General features: G+C 36.1%; 1 protein-coding gene across 1 annotated transcript in view; it reads right to left on the bottom strand.

Annotated features, from left to right (window-relative positions):
• LOC129775362 (G-patch domain and KOW motifs-containing protein) overlaps positions 1–6,926 on the bottom strand; it is a 44,450-nt gene that overhangs the window by 18,662 nt on the left and 18,862 nt on the right. The gene's annotated exons all lie outside the window — the stretch shown is intronic.

Here is a 6,926-nt window from a genome sequence, read left to right as displayed (position 1 = left end):
AAAACACCCTATGCAAAATATCAGCTCAATCGAACTTAAGGAGAGTGGCGCAAAGTGGTCAAAGTTTGACTTTTTTTAAAATCGAAAAATCACCCAAGGGAGTAAAGGAAATCGGGGTTTTCGATTTTTTTTATGGCAAATGTCTTAAAATGGCACAAAACGAGATCTAGTGTCATTTTGATTTTTTTTTGTCAAAAATCGGCACTCTGGGACTTTTTTTTTTGGATTACGAAACGAAAAGTATGGTTTTGGGTGCCAATGAATATAGTTATCTCGATTTTTCATTCGGAACTTGCCACGAAATGTTGATTTGCTCGATAATATACCCTATGCAAAATATTAGCTCATCTGGACTTCATTTACTGGTGTCACAAACGTTAAAATTTGAGTTTTTTTGAAGAGGGAAAAATCACCAAAAATCCAGGTTTAAAAAAAAAAATTATGCCAAATGTCTTAAAATTGCATTACTCGTCGAGATTTACAGTTATCTCGAAAAAAATTTTTTGTCAAAAAAAAATTTTTTTTTGTGCTTGGCCGTTTTCCCGCCAAACGTTTTCCCGTTTTTCAAAAAAAAAAAAATTTTTTAGATAACTGTAAATCTCAACGTGTCATGCAATTTCAAGACATTTGTCATTAATTTTTTTTTTAAAACCTGGATTTTCGGTGATTTTTCCCTCTTCAAAAAAACTCAAATTTTTGTGACACCAGTAAATGAAGTCCTAATGAGCTAATATTTTGCATAGGGTATATTATCGAGCAAATCAACATTTCGTGGCAAGTTCCGAATGAAAAATCGAGATAACTATTTTCATTGGCACCCAAAACCATACTTTTCGTTTCGTAATCAAAACAAAAAGTCCCAGAGTGCCGATTTTTGACAAAAAGAAATTTCTAAATGACACTAGATCTCGGTTTGTGCCATTTTAAGACATTTGCCATAAAAAAAAATTCGAAAACCCCGATTTCCTTCACTCCCTTGGGTGATTTTTCGATTTAAAAAAAAGTCAAACTTTGACCGCTTTGCGCCACTCTCCTTAAGTTCGATTGAGCTGATATTTTGCATAGGGTGTTTTTTCGAGGTGGGGAACATTATTTATGGGTTAACTTTTTGAAATTAGAGATGACCACTTTCATTGGCAACCTTATGACCAGCTTGTGTTTGTGAACAAGAATGGATCATGAATCAGCTGTTTCCAAAGGCAAAAAATCGAATAATGGCCAACACCTGAGTTCTCTAATCAAAGTAATATTGTAGAAAAAATTACATATTTTTTGTATTTTATTTGGTTTTGTTATTTGTCGAACTATGTTTTTTAAAAACCCTGATTTTCGGTGGTTTTTCGGTTTTCAAAAAAACTCAAATTTTAACGTCTAATAAATGAAGTTCGAATGAGCTAATATTTTGCATAGGGTATATTATCGTGCAAATCAACATTTCGCAGCAAATTACGAATGAAAAATCGAGATAACTATTTTTATTGGCACTTAGAAACATATGTTTCGTCTCGTATTCAAAAAAAAACCCAAAAAAAGACCCAGAGTGTCGATTTTTGACAAAAATATCGACGTTTCATGCAATTTTAAGACATTTTTTTTTCAAAAAGTCACAGGAGGGTTGTGTCCAAGACACGACCGCATAGTTGACGTAGGATTCCGTTAGGCTATCTGCTGCACGCTGATTTTGGATATGTTTGAAGAATTACATTGTTAAACTCTTCGATAATGATTTGGCTCCGTTTTGTCTGGTTGTTAGGTATTGTTTGTTCACTCCACCAGTGTCCATAACCGAGTGATAATGATAGAAGCATGGTGATTAGTCATTAGATGGTGCGTATCACGTACCAAAGCCGCCCTCTGTGGTCCTGGACGAGATGACGCCTGTGTTATGTATGGATGAAATAAAGAAAGAAAAGCTCATCAAAGCAATATAAGATAATTATCATTATCGAACCCAATTTTTCTCACCAGAAAAAAGTGTTACTTTAGTATAGAGAAAATATATTTGAAATGGAAAAGTAATTTCATTCATAACTTTTTATTTTCTGAGTATTTATTGAACCCATTTCCTTTTCACTTTAAACCCAACGGAACACGATGCTACATGCTTCAATGCGAATTTCAATTGGGCTCAGCACCCAATACGTATGTAGAGCATATGTGAAATCACTTTTTCGAATATTCCTTCATTTTTCTAATTTTCCTCGTCGCATGAACTTTCCATGGGAGAAAAAAAATCGTTTCATATTTCAAGTCCTTTTAACATAAAAAAATAAAAAAAATAGCTACCATACACAATTTTACACTTACAGTTGTGCTAAAAGTTTTACGAAGCAACCAACATAAAAGTTCCAAATTTAAATTTTATTTATATTCTATCAAGCATAAGTTCTATTCAGTTCATTGGAACATCATTCTTCAATCGAAAGATTCTTATTGGAACGAAAAAACACTTGTTCATCGCTCCCAACTTATTCGCCAGCACGTATGCAATCAGCAATGCCCACGCTAGTTACAATGAGCACTATCCATTTGTGCGCGTCGTTAGTTAAACTATCGACGGTATTTACATGCTGATTTCTCCCAGACACCATGGATTTGAAATCTCTGCTTTCATGTATCTGCAATGCCAATTTCCCCTAGGCAGCTTGGTTTTGATGTTTTGTTTGGGACCCGCCGCATATGTCGTCAATTTCGACCTATCAGAAGTGGGTATATCTGTTAGGATAGGGGTTGAGATTTTTCAATTGTTCGATAGTTAGTTTCATGACATATATTATTTCATTCAATGTAAAAAAATGTTATGGAGTGCCGAAATTGATTGACGCAAAAATCTCATCAATCCATCATGAAATTACTCAACAATAAGCATTTGAAATTGGACAATTTTCACGGTGGGCTCGATTTTCGATTTTCAATTTGTACCCCAATATGTTCCCGAAAGACGTAATCCTACGTCAAAAACCTCGATTTCCTTTACCCCCCTGGGTGATTTTGCGATTTTTAAAAGAATCAAACTTTCACCGCTTTGCGCTACTCTCCCTTAAGTTCGATTGAGCTGATATTTTGCATAGGGTGTTTTTTCGAGGTGGTGAACATTTTTTATGGGTTAACTTTTTGAAATTCGAGATGACCATTTTCATTGGCACCATAATATGTACACTCTGTCCAACTTCTATAAGACCAGGTAAATGATCTTGCTAATTTGTGTCATTGTGAACAAACAATGCTTCTATTTATATTCCAGTGTGCAGGTATTGGTGACTACCATACACTGCATGATTTTCATATGTGTATGTGCAAGCGCTGAACGTAAACGAATATTTTCTTATTTTGAACTGTAAATTTTTTATAAGACCAGTTACATTTTCCGTTGTTTTAGTTGTTTTGATCAGTTTTGATCAGCTGGGAAATGCCGAAGGGAAAAATCCTCACAGAGAGGGACGAAAGACAAATCAACGTATTTCACCAAGAAAATGTTGGTATCAGAGAAATTTCTGGTAAGATTGGACGATCCCATCAAGTAGTGCTCAATTATTTGGCAAATCCTCGAGGATACGGTAAGGAGAGAGCTTCACGTAAATCGAAGCTCTCTTACCGGGATAAACGGGAAATAGCCAGAAATATCTCAAAATCGCTTGTGCAAATAAAGCAATATTTCAACTACTCAACCGCTCGGGTTACAATTCGTCAAATTTTGGTAGAAAATCCTCACATAAAAAGGATTTAAAAGGTTCAAGCTCCTCATCTTACACCATCACAGATCGGAAGACGTCTAAGTTTTGTCAAAGCTCATATGAACCAACAGTAGGACATGGTATGTTGTGACAAAGAATGTTTCCAAAAGAATACATATTGCTATATACCAAAACGAAAAGTTCTTCAATGTATAGGTTATCTTCACTGACGAAAAAAAGTACAATTTGGGTTGTCCTCATGGTTTTAACGGGTACTGACGTCATTAACGGAAGAAGGAACAGTATTTTTTAACCAGGAATTTTGGTGGAGGCTCGTGCATGGTTTGGGCGGGATTCTGTGCATCCGGAAAGCTCAAAATAGCTTTCACATCATTCAAGGATTACACACATGTTCTGGAATCTTCTCTCCTACCGTTTTAGAGTGGATATGGTCACAAAAAATTCACATTCCAGCAAAATAATCCTACTATTCATACCAGCAAGTAAACTAAGCAATGGATTAATGACCAAAAAACTAATTTTTTGGACTGGCCGGCTCACTCTCCAGACTTGAACCCTGTTGAAAATCTTAGGGGGGGGGTCCTTGTACGCAGAATCTACACTGAGAGAAAACGGTACACCACAATTGAAGAACTCAAGGTCGTAATTTCGGAAAAATGGAAAAATATCGAGAAATCCGTTCAGCAGAATTTGATAAATAGTATTCCAACACGAATTTTCAAGGTTATTAGTCGAAATGGCAAGGTTATTGATTATTGACATGTAAATCAGTCGATCGTTTTGATTTTTTCATTGATAATACTTATGAATTTTGAAGTGGTCTTATAGAAACTGGACGGCTGAAATTATCATATTTAAGCGCAATAAATAAACAAACAACTCTTTTGAAATAAATTGACGTTAAATATACTTTATTCTAAGCATTCAACGATGTATGAATGTATCTAGTTGAAATTCTAACTGTTTGTGTTGCAACGAAATAGAATCAGCGTGATCTTATAGAAGTTGGGCAGAATGTATATTATATCATATTTTAAGAATATATAATAATAATCATAATAGCTAAATAATCATATAGTTTACACTCTCTGAGGCTAATGGTTCAGGATCTGCTACATTAGTTGAATATGAATCATTCGCTTTGCGTAGTCCGTATGATTCTGCTGTTTCATGATGCATGGAGAGGTTCGACATGTAGTGAGTTAGAGGCAAAGAAGAAAATAAACATTCTGCACCGACATCGTACATGACGGTTTTGGTTTGTTGGTTCGTGTGTCATGAAGTGCGAACCGAAGCAAAGTTGTCTCGTTCAGTGAAACGATCCCTACGCCGTTCAGTAAAACGATCCGTCCTAGTATTTACAGCAAAAGACTGTTCTCTGAAACTATTTTGTTATGATTTATCTTCTGTCAAAGAGAAATTATTGTTTTTCTTTCTAACATCCGGTATCCGGCCGGATAGCAAATATTGGACGAATATGCCGGGTACCGGATTTCCATTTTTTCCAGATTGGTAATGAAATTCCCTGATATTTCCTGATTTTCCCTGACATTGTTTGAATTCCCTGATATTCCCTGATATTCAAGGTTTTTCAAGGTAGTCGATACCCTGGATGTTCTTTTATGGAATCATTGTCAGCTGAGTTCTGGGCGGTTGTTGAATTTCTAATAATGCTTTTTCAATTAATTTATTTAACAAAACGACATCCTGACGGAAAAATATGAATGCCCTGTGGCTGGGGCCTTCATCCTGAGGAACAAAGCAAAATACTTTAGAAGTTTGAATAGAAATATGAAAAATTGTACACCCTGTTCAAAGGAAACACGACATTCATATACAGGGTGGCGCATAAGTCATGCCGAACCGATTTACACAAACTAATTTCGTATAAAAAAATGTCTCACGACACAAAATCTTTATTTTCGAATAAAAAACGATACAAAGTTGACAACTGAACCGCATAGGAACCAACACGCTCGATAGTTACAGCGCGATCGTTATTTTTTTTCCTTCAGAGAGCGTTGCGTGACTTATGCGCCACCCTGTAGAATGAGCAGATAAATCGAAAAAAGGCTTTTAATTTTTCAAAAATCAATTCGGCAAAGATCGATTCTTTGGTACCGATTTTATTAGTGGATCGATCCCTACGCCGTTTAAAAATCGATTCGACAAGTTCGATCTTTTTATAAAGATCGTCCAATCCTAATAATAACCCACTAACCTAAGATTTAATTTTCAACAGAGTCTACCAAACAAATATTCTTCGGTCGGTCAAGCGTAGTGCTACTTCATTACACTGCTGAGCGTTCAATCGTGGTGTACCGTTTTCCCTCAGTGTAGATTCTGCGCACAAGAATCCCCCTAAGATTTTCAACAGGATTCAAGGCTGGACAGCGAGCCGGCCAGTCCAAAAAAATAAGTTTTTGGTCCTTGATCCATTGCTTAGTTTCCTTGCTGGTATGAATAGTAGCATTGTTTTGCTGGAATGTGATTTTTTTGTGACGATATCCACTCAAAAACGATAGGATAGGATTTCAGAACATGTATGTAATCCTTGAATGATATGAAAGCTTTCCGGTTTCATAGAACCCCGCCCAAACCATGCGCGAGCCTCCACCAAAATTCCTGGTTGAAAAATACTGTTCCTTTTTCCATAAATCACGCCAGTACACGTTGAAACCATCAGGACCATCAAAATAGAACTTTTTTCATCAGTGAAGATAACCTGTACATTGAAGAACTTTTCGTTTTGGGATATAACAAAATGTATTCTTTTGGAAACATTCTTTGTCACAACATACCATGTCCGAATGTCGGTTCATGTGAGCTTTGGCAAAACTCAGACATCTTCTGATGTGAGATGGAGCTTGATGGTAAGATGAGAAACTTGAACCTTTAAAGCCCTTTTTATGTGAGGATTTTTTACCTAAACTTGACGAACTGTCCCCCGAGTAACATTTAAATTGAAATATTGCTTTATTTGCATATTTTTGAGGTATTCGAAGCTGTTCTAGCTATTTCCCGCTTATCCTGGTCAGAGAGCTTCCATTTACGCTGAGATTTCTTCTCCTTACCGTATCCTTGAGGATTCGCCAAATAATTGAGCACTACTTGATGGGATCGTCCAATCCGATGAGCAATTTTTCTGATACCAACATTTCATTGGTGAAATGCATCGGTTTGTCTTCCTTCTCTCTCCGTGAGCACTTTTCCTTTCGGTATTTTCCAGAT

The sequence above is a fragment of the Toxorhynchites rutilus genome, chromosome 3 (genome assembly GCF_029784135.1).
Source record: "Toxorhynchites rutilus septentrionalis strain SRP chromosome 3, ASM2978413v1, whole genome shotgun sequence".
NCBI classification, from domain to species: domain Eukaryota; kingdom Metazoa; phylum Arthropoda; class Insecta; order Diptera; family Culicidae; genus Toxorhynchites; species Toxorhynchites rutilus.
This window is presented reverse-complemented; position numbering and strand designations above follow the sequence as displayed.